We start from the raw sequence: 11,986 nt of genomic DNA on the forward strand, positions 1-11,986 counted from the left end.
TATAGTTTTATATAGCTTTAATACAGTTTTAAATAGTTTAATATAGTTCTATATAGTTTTATATAGTTTTATTAGTTTTATATATTTTTATACAGTTTTATATAGTTTTATATAGTTCTTTATAATTTGGTATAGTATTATATAGTTTTATATAGTTTTATATAGTTTTATATAGTTTTATATAGTATTATATAGTTTTATATAGTTTTATATAGTTTTATTAGTTTTATAGAGTTTTATATAGTTTTATACAGTTTTATATTTTTATATAGTTTCATATAGTTTTATATAGTTTTATTAGTTTTATATAGTTTCATATTGGTTTATATAGTATTATATAGTTTTATATAGTTTTATATAGTATTATATAGTATTATATAGTATTATATAGTATTATATAGTTTTATATAGCTTTATATAGTTTTATATAGTTTTAATACAGTTTTAAATAGTTTAATATAGTTCTATATAGTTTTATATAGTTTTATTAGTTTTATATAGTTTTATACAGTCTTATATAGTTTTATATAGTTTTATTAGTTTTATATAGTTTCATATTGGTTTATATAGTATTATATAGTTTTATATAGTTTTATATAGTTTTATATAGTATTATATAGTATTATATAGTATTATATAGTATTATATAGTTTTATATACCTTTATATAGTTTTATTAGTTTTATATAGTTTTATATTGTTTTATATAGTTTTGTATAGTTTTATATAGTTTTATATAGTTTTATATAGTATTATATAGTTTTATATAGTTTTATATAGTTTTATTAGTTTTATAGAGTTTTATATAGTTTTATACAGTTTTATATAGTTTTATATAGTTTCATATAGTTTTATATTGTTTTATATAGCTTCAATACAGTTTTAAATAGTTTAATATAGTTCTATATAGTTTTATATAGTTTTATATAGTTTTATTAGTTTTATATAGTTTTATACAGTTTTATATAGTTTTATATAGTTCTTTATAACTTTGTATAGTATTATATAGTTTTATATAGTTTTATATAGTTTTATATAGTTTTATATAGTTTTATATTGTTTTATATAGTATTATATAGTTTTATATAGTTTTATATAGTTTTATTAGTTTTATAGAGTTTTATATAGTTTTATACAGTTTTATATAGTTTTATATAGTTTCATATAGTTTTATATAGTTTTATATAGTTTTAATACAGTTTTAAATAGTTTAATATAGTTCTATATAGTTTTATATAGTTTTATTAGTTTTATATAGTTTCATATTGGTTTATATAGTATTATATAGTTTTATATAGTTTTATATAGTATTATATAGTATTATATAGTATTATATAGTATTATATAGTATTATATAGTTTTATATAGCTTTATATAGTTTTATTAGTTTTATATAGTTTTATATAGTTTCATTAGTTTTATATAGTTTTATATAGTTTAATATAGTTTTATATAGTTTTATATAGTTTTATATAGTTTTATATAGTTTTATATAGTTTTATATAGTTTTATATAATATTATATAGTTTTATATAATTTTATAGAGTTTTATATAGTTTTATACACTTTTATATAGTTTTATATAGTTTCATATAGTTTTATATAGTTTTATTAGTTTTATATAGTTTTATATAGTTTTATATAGTTTTGTATAGTTTTATATAGTTTTATATAGGTTTATATAGTTTTATATAGAATTATATAGTTTTATATAGCTTTATATAGATTTATTAGTTTTATATAGTTTTATATAGTTTTATATAGTTTTATTAGTTTTATATAGTTTTATTAGTTTTATATAGTTTTATATAGTTTTATATAGTTTTATATAGTTTTATATAGTTTTATATAGTTTTATATAGTATTATATAGTTTTATATAGTTTTATATAGTTTTATTAGTTTTATAAAGTTTTATATAGTTTTATACAGTTTTATATAGTTTTATATAGTTTCATATAGTTTTATATAGTGTTATATAGCTTTAATACAGTTTTAAATAGTTTAATATAGTTCTATATAGTTTTATATAGTTTTATTAGTTTTATATAGTTTTATATAGTTTTATTAGTTGTATATAGTTTTATATAGTTTTATATAGTTTAATATAGTTTTATATAGTTTTATTAGTTTTATATAGTTTTATACAGTTTTATATAGTTTTATATAGTTCTTTATAATTTTGTATAGTATTATATAGTTTAATATAGTTTAATATAGTTTTATATAGTTTTATATAGTATTATATAGTTTTATATAGTTTTATTAGTTTTATATATTTTTATACAGTTTTATATAGTTTTATATAGTTCTTTATAATTTTGTATAGTTTTATATAGTTTTATATAGTTTTATATAGTTTTATATAGTTTTATATAGTATTATATAGTTTTATATAGTTTTATATAGTTTTATTAGTTTTATAGAGTTTTATATAGTTTTATACAGTTTTATATTTTTATATAGTTTCATATAGTTATATATAGTTTTATTAGTTTTATATAGTTTCATATTGGTTTATATAGTATTATATAGTTTTATATAGTTTTATATAGTATTATATAGTATTATATAGTATTATATAGTATTATATAGTTTTATATAGCTTTATATAGTTTTATTAGTTTTTATATAGTTTTATATAGTTTTATATAGTTTTGTATAGTTTTATATAGTTTTATATAGTTTTATATAGTTTTATATAGAATTATATAGTTTTTATATAGCTTTATATAGATTTATTAGTTTTATATAGTTTTATATAGTTTTATATAGTTTTATTAGTTTTATATAGTTTTATTAGTTTTATATAGTTTTATATAGTTTTATATAGTTTTATATAGTTTTATATAGTTTTATATAGTATTATATAGTTTTATATAGTTTTATATAGTTTTATTAGTTTTATAAAGTTTTATATAGTTTTATACAATTTTATATAGTTTTATATAGTTTCATATAGTTTTATATAGTGTTATATAGCTTTAATACAGTTTTAAATAGTTTAATATAGTTCTATATAGTTTTATATAGTTTTATTAGTTTTATATAGTTTTATATAGTTTTATTAGTTGTATATAGTTTTATATAGTTTTATATAGTTTAATATAGTTTTATATAGTTTTATTAGTTTTATATAGTTTTATACAGTTTTATATAGTTTTATATAGTTCTTTATAATTTTGTATAGTATTATATAGTTTAATATAGTTTAATATAGTTTTATATAGTTTTATATAGTATTATATAGTTTTATATAGTTTTATATAGTTTTATTAGTTTTATAGAGTTTTATATAGTTTTATACAGTTTTATATAGTTTTATATAGTTTCATATAGTTTTATATAGTTTTATATAGTTTTAATACAGTTTTAAATAGTTTAATATAGTTCTATATAGTTTTATATAGTTTTATTAGTTTTATATAGTTTTATACAGTCTTATATAGTTTTATATAGTTTTATTAGTTTTATATAGTTTCATATTGGTTTATATAGTATTATATAGTTTTATATAGTTTTATATAGTTTTATATAGTATTATATAGTATTATATAGTATTATATAGTATTATATAGTTTTATATACCTTTATATAGTTTTATTAGTTTTATATAGTTTTATATAGTTTTATATAGTTTTGTATAGTTTTATATAGTTTTATATAGTTTTATATAGTATTATATAGTTTTATATAGTTTTATATAGTTTTATATAGTTTTATTAGTTTTATTGAGTTTTATATAGTTTTATACAGTTTTATATAGTTTTATATAGTTTCATATAGTTTTATATTGTTTTATATAGCTTCAATACAGTTTTAAATAGTTTAATATAGTTCTATATAGTTTTATATAGTTTTATTAGTTTTATATAGTTTTATACAGTTTTATATAGTTTTATATAGTTCTTTATAACTTTGTATAGTATTATATAGTTTTATATAGTTTTATATAGTTTTATATAGTTTTATATAGTTTTATATAGTATTATATAGTTTTATATAGTTTTATATAGTTTTATTAGTTTTATAGAGTTTTATATAGTTTTATACAGTTTTATATAGTTTTATATAGTTTCATATAGTTTTATATAGTTTTATATAGTTTTAATACAGTTTTAAATAGTTTAATATAGTTCTATATAGTTTTATATAGTTTTATTAGTTTTATATAGTTTCATATTGGTTTATATAGTATTATATAGTTTTATATAGTTTTATATAGTATTATATAGTATTATATAGTATTATATAGTATTATATAGTATTATATAGTATTATATAGTTTTATATAGCTTTATATAGTTTTATTAGTTTTATATAGTTTTATATAGTTTCATTAGTTTTATATAGTTTTATATAGTTTAATATAGTTTTATATAGTTTTATATAGTTTTATATAGTATTATATAGTTTTATATAGTTTTATATAGTTTTATTAGTTTTATAGAGTTTTATATAGTTTTATACAGTTTTATATAGTTTTATATAGTTTCATATAGTTTTATATAGTTTTATATAGTTTTAATACAGTTTTAAATAGTTTAATATAGTTCTATATAGTTTTATATAGTTTTATTAGTTTTATATAGTTTTATACAGTTTTATATAGTTTTATATAGTTCTTTATAACTTTGTATAGTATTATATAGTTTTATATAGTTTTATATAGTTTTATATAGTTTTATATAGTTTTATATAGTATTATATAGTTTTATATAGTTTTATATAGTTTTATTAGTTTTATAGAGTTTTATATAGTTTAATACAGTTTTATATAGTTTTATATAGTTTCATATAGTTTTATATAGTTTTATATAGTTTTAAAACAGTTTTAAATAGTTTAATATAGTTCTATATAGTTTTATATAGTTTTATTAGTTTTATATAGTTTCATATTGGTTTATATAGTATTATATAGTTTTATATAGTTTTATATAGTATTATATAGTATTATATAGTATTATATAGTATTATATAGTATTATATAGTATTATATAGTTTTATATAGCTTTATATAGTTTTATTAGTTTTATATAGTTTTATATAGTTTCATTAGTTTTATATAGTTTTATATAGTTTAATATAGTTTTATATAGTTTTATATAGTTTTATATAAGTTTTATATAGTTTTATATAGTTTTATATAGTTTTATATAATATTATATAGTTTTATATAGTTTTATATAGTTTTATTAGTTTTATATAGTTTTATATAGTTTCAAATAGTTTTATATAGTTTTATATAGTTTTCTTGGTTTTATATAGTTTTATATAGTTTTATATAGTTTTATAGAGTTTTAAGTAGTTTTATATAGTTCTTTATAATTTTGTATAGCTTTATATAGTTTTATACAGTTTTATACAGTTTTATATAGTTTTACATAGTTCTTTATAATTTTGTATAGTTTTATATAGTTTAATATAGTTTTATATAGTTTCATATAGTTTCATATTGTTTTATTAGTTTTATATAGTTTTATATAGTTTTATATAGTTTTATTAGTTTTATATAGTTTCATATAATTTTATATAGTTTTATATAGTTTTATTAGTATTATATAGTTTTATATAGTTTTATATAGTTTTATATAGTATTATATAGTATTATATAGTATTATATAGTATTATATAGTTTTATATAGCTTTATATAGTTTTATTAGTTTTATATAGTTTTATATAGTTTTATATAGTTTTGTATAGTTTTATATAGTTTTATATAGTTTTATATAGTTTTATATAGTTTTGTATAGTTTTATATAGTTTTATATAGTTTTATATAGTTTTATATAGTTTTATATAGAATTATATAGTTTTATATAGCTGTATATAGATTTATTAGTTTTATATAGTTTTATATAGTTTTATTAGTTTTATATAGTTTTATATAGTTTTATTAGTTTTATATAGTTTTATATAGTTTAATATAGTTTTATATAGTTTTATATAGTTTTATATAGTTTTATATAGTTTTATATAGTTTTATATAGTATTATATAGTTTTATATAGTTTTATATAGTTTTTTTAGTTTTATATAGTTTTATATAGTTTCATATAGTTTTATATAGTTTTATATAGTTTTATATAGTTTTCTTGGTTTTATATAGTTTTATATAGTTTTATATAGTTTTATGTAGTTTTAAGTAGTTTTATATAGTTCTTTATAATTTTGTATAGCTTTATATAGTTTTATATACTTTTATATAGTTTTATTAGTTTTATATAGTTTTATACTGTTTTATACAGTTTTATATAGTTTTATATAGTTCTTTATAATTTTGTATAGTTTTATATAGTTTTATATAGTTTTATTAGTTTTATATAGTTTCATATAGTTTTATTAGTTTTATATAGTTTTATATAGTTTCATATAGTTTAATATAGTTTTATATAGTTTATATAGTATTATATAGTATTATATAGTTTTATATAGTTTAATATAGTTTTATATAGTTTCATATAGTTTCATATAGTCTCATATTGTTTTATTAGTTATATATAGTTTTATATAGTTTCATATAGTTTTATATAGTTTTATTAGTTTTATATAGTTTCATATAGTTTTATAGAGTTTTATATAGTTTTATATAATTTTATATAGTTTAATATAGTTTCATATAGTTTTATATAGTTTTATATAGCTTTAACACAGTTTTAAATAGTTTAATATATTTCTATATAGTTTTATATAGTTTTATTAGTTTTATATATTTTTATACAGTTTTATATAGTTTTATATAGTTCTTTATAATTTTGTATAGTTTTATATAGTTTTATATAATTTTATAGAGTTTTATATAGTTTTATACAGTTTTATATAGTTTTATATAGTTTCATATAGTTTTATATAGTTTTATATAGCTTTAATACAGTTTTAAATAGTTTAATATAGTTATATATAGTTTTATATAGTTTTATTAGTTTTATATATTTTTATACAGTTTTATATAGTTTTATATAGTTCTTTATAATTTGGTATAGTATTATATAGTTTTATATAGTTTTATATAGTTTTATATAGTTTTTATATAGTATTATATAGTTTTATATAGTTTTATATAGTTTTATTAGTTTTATAGAGTTTTATATAGTTTTATACAGTTTTATATTTTTATATAGTTTCATATAGTTTTATATAGTTTTATTAGTTTTATATAGTTTCATATTGGTTTATATAGTATTATATAGTTTTATATAGTTTTATATAGTATTATATAGTATTATATAGTATTATATAGTATTATATAGTTTTATATAGCTTTATATAGTTTTATTAGTTTTATATAGTTTTATATAGTTTTATATAGTTTTGTATAGTTTTATATAGTTTTATATAGTTTTATATAGTTTTATATAGAATTATATAGTTTTATATAGCTTTATATAGATTTATTAGTTTTATATAGTTTTATATAGTTTTATATAGTTTTATTAGCTTTATATAGATTTATTAGTTTTATATAGTTTTATATAGTTTTATATAGTTTCATATAGTTTTATATAGTGTTATATAGCTTTAATACAGTTTTAAATAGTTTAATATAGTTCTATATAGTTTTATATAGTTTTATTAGTTTTATATAGTTTTATATAGTTTTATTAGTTTTATATAGTTTTATATAGTTTTATTAGTTGTATATAGTTTTATATAGTTTTATATAGTTTAATATAGTTTTATATAGTTTTATATAGTATTATATAGTTTTATATAGTTTTATATAGTTTTTTTAGTTTTATATAGTTTTATATAGTTTCATATAGTTTTATATAGTTTTATATAGTTTTATATAGTTTTCTTGGTTTTATATAGTTTTATATAGTTTTATATAGTTTTATGTAGTTTTAAGTAGTTTTATATAGTTCTTTATAATTTTGTATAGCTTTATATAGTTTTATATACTTTTATATAGTTTTATTAGTTTTATATAGTTTTATACTGTTTTATACAGTTTTATATAGTTTTATCTAGTTCTTTATAATTTTGTATAGTTTTATATAGTTTTATATAGTTTTATTAGTTTTATATAGTTTCATATAGTTTTATTAGTTTTATATAGTTTTATATAGTTTCATATAGTTTAATATAGTTTTATATAGTTTTATATAGTATTATATAGTATTATATAGTTTTATATAGTTTAATATAGTTTTATATAGTTTCATATAGTTTCATATAGTCTCATATTGTTTTATTAGTTATATATAGTTTTATATAGTTTCATATAGTTTTTATATAGTTTTATTAGTTTTATATAGTTTCATATAGTTTTATAGAGTTTTATATAGTTTTATATAATTTTATATAGTTTAATATAGTTTCATATAGTTTTATATAGTTTTATATAGCTTTAACACAGTTTTAAATAGTTTAATATATTTCTATATAGTTTTATATAGTTTTATTAGTTTTATATATTTTTATACAGTTTTATATAGTTTTATATAGTTCTTTATAATTTTGTATAGTTTTATATAGTTTTATATAATTTTATAGAGTTTTATATAGTTTTATACAGTTTTATATAGTTTTATATAGTTTCATATAGTTTTATATAGTTTTATATAGCTTTAATACAGTTTTAAATAGTTTAATATAGTTATATATAGTTTTATATAGTTTTATTAGTTTTATATATTTTTATACAGTTTTATATAGTTTTATATAGTATTATATAGTATTATATAGTATTATATAGTATTATATAGTTTTATATAGCTTTATATAGTTTTATTAGTTTTATATAGTTTTATATAGTTTTATATAGTTTTGTATAGTTTTATATAGTTTTATATAGTTTTATATAGTTTTATATAGAATTATATAGTTTTATATAGCTTTATATAGATTTATTAGTTTTATATAGTTTTATATAGTTTTATATAGTTTTATTAGTTTTATATAGTTTTATTAGTTTTATATAGTTTTATATAGTTTTATATAGTTTTATATAGTTTTATATAGTTTTATATAGTATTATATAGTTTTATATAGTTTTATATAGTTTTATTAGTTTTATAAAGTTTTATATAGTTTTATACAGTTTTATATAGTTTTATATAGTTTCATATAGTTTTATATAGTGTTATATAGCTTTAATACAGTTTTAAATAGTTTAATATAGTTCTATATAGTTTTATATAGTTTTATTAGTTTTATATAGTTTTATATAGTTTTATTAGTTGTATATAGTTTTATATAGTTTTATATAGTTTAATATAGTTTTATATAGTTTTATTAGTTTTATATAGTTTTATATAGTTTTATACAGTTTTATATAGTTTTATATAGTTCTTTATAATTTTGTATAGTATTATATAGTTTTATATAGTTTTATATAGTTTTGTATAGTTTTATATAGTTTTATATAGTTTTATATAGTTTTATATAGTTTTATATAGTATTATATAGTTTTATATAGTTTTATATAGTTTTATTAGTTTTATAGAGTTTTATATAGTTTTATACAGTTTTATATAGTTTTATATAGTTTCATATAGTTTTATATTGTTTTATATAGCTTCAATACAGTTTTAAATAGTTTAATATAGTTCTATATAGTTTTATATAGTTTTATTAGTTTTATATAGTTTTATACAGTTTTATATAGTTTTATATAGTTCTTTATAATTTTGTATAGTATTATATAGTTTTATATAGTTTTATATAGTTTTATATAGTTTTATATAGTTTTATATAGTATTATATAGTTTTATATAGTTTTATATAGTTTTATTAGTTTTATAGAGTTTTATATGGTTTTATACAGTTTTATATAGTTTTATATATTTTCATATAGTTTTATATAGTTTTATATAGTTTTAATACAGTTTTAAATAGTTTAATATAGTTCAATATAGTTTTATATAGTTTTATTAGTTTTATATAGTTTCATATTGGTTTATATAGTATTATATAGTTTTATATAGTTTTATATAGTATTATATAGTATTATATAGTATTATATAGTATTATATAGTATTATATAGTTTTATATAGCTTTATATAGTTTTATTAGTTTTATATAGTTTTATATAGTTTCATTAGTTTTATATAGTTTTATATAGTTTAATATAGTTTTATATAGTTTTATATAGTTTTATATAGTTTTATATAGTTTTATATAGTTTTATATAGTTTTATATAATATTATATAGTTTTATATAGTCTTATATAGTTTTATAGAGTTTTAAGTAGTTTTATATAGTTCTTTATAATTTTGTATAGCTTTATATAGTTTTATATACTTTTATATAGTTTTATTAGTTTTATATAGTTTTATACAGTTTTATACAGTTTTATATAGTTTTATATAGTTCTTTATAATTTTGTATAGTTTTATATAGTTTAATATAGTTTTATATAGTTTCATATAGTTTCATATTGTTTTATTAGTTTTATATAGTTTTATATAGTTTTATATAGTTTTATTAGTTTTATATAGTTTCATATAATTTTATATAGTTTTATATAGTTTTATTAGTATTATATAGTTTTATATAGTTTTATATAGTTTTATATAGTATTATATAGTATTATATAGTATTATATAGTATTATATAGTTTTATATAGCTTTATATAGTTTTATTAGTTTTATATAGTTTTATATAGTTTTATATAGTTTTGTATAGTTTTATATAGTTTTATATAGTTTTATATAGTTTTATATAGTTTTGTATAGTTTTATATAGTTTTGTATAGTTTTATATAGTTTTATATAGTTTTATATAGTTTTATTAGTTTTATATAGTTTCATATAGTTTTATATAGTTTTATTAGTATTATATAGTTTTATATAGTTTTATATAGTTTTATATAGTTTTATATAGTTTTATATAGTTTTATGTAGTATTATATAGTTTTATATAGATTTATATAGTTTTATTAGTTTTATAGAGTTTTATATAGTTTTATACAGTTTTATATAGTTTTATATAGTTTTGTATAGTTTTATATAGTTTTATATAGTTTTATATAGTTTTATATAGAATTATATATTTTTATATAGCTTTATATAGATTTATTAGTTTTATATAGTTTTATATAGTTTTATTAGTTATATATAGTTTTATATAGTTTCATTAGTTTTATATAGTTTTATATAGTTTAATATAGTTTTTTATAGTTTTATATAGTTTTATATAGTTTTATATAGTTTTATGTAGTATTATATAGTTTTATATAGATTTATATAGTTTTATTAGTTTTATAGAGTTTTATATAGTTTTATACAGTTTTATATAGTTTTATATAGTTTTATTAGTTTTATATAGTTTTATACAGTCTTATATAGTTTTATATAGTTTTATTAGTTTTATATAGTTTCATATTGGTTTATATAGTATTATATAGTTTTATATAGTTTTATATAGTTTTATATAGTATTATATAGTATTATATAGTATTATATAGTATTATATAGTTTTATATAGCTTTATATAGTTTTATTAGTTTTATATAGTTTTTATATAGTTTTATATAGTTTTGTATAGTTTTATACAGTCTTATATAGTTTTATATAGTTTTATTAGTTTTATATAGTTTTATACATTCTTATATAGTTTTATATAGTTTTATTAGTTTTATATAGTTTCATATTGGTTTATATACTATTATATAGTTTTATATAGTTTTTATATAGTATTATATAGTATTATATAGTATTATATAGTATTATATAGTTTTATATAGCTTTATATAGTTTTATTAGTTTTATATAGTTTTATATAGTTTTATATAGTTTTGTATAGTTTTATATAGTTTTATATAGTTTTATATAGTTTTATATAGAATTATTTAGTTTTATATAGCTTTATATAGATTTATTAGTTTTATATAGTTTTATATAGTTTTATATAGTTTTATTAGTTTTATATAGTTTTATATAGTTTTATTAGTTTTATATAGTTTTATAGAGTTTTATATAGTTTTTATATAGTTTTATATAGTATTATATAGTTTTATATAGTTTTATATAGTTTTATATA

This window comes from Nomia melanderi, unplaced genomic scaffold (assembly GCF_051020985.1).
Source record: "Nomia melanderi isolate GNS246 unplaced genomic scaffold, iyNomMela1 scaffold0164, whole genome shotgun sequence".
Classification (NCBI taxonomy): Eukaryota; Metazoa; Arthropoda; class Insecta; order Hymenoptera; family Halictidae; genus Nomia; species Nomia melanderi.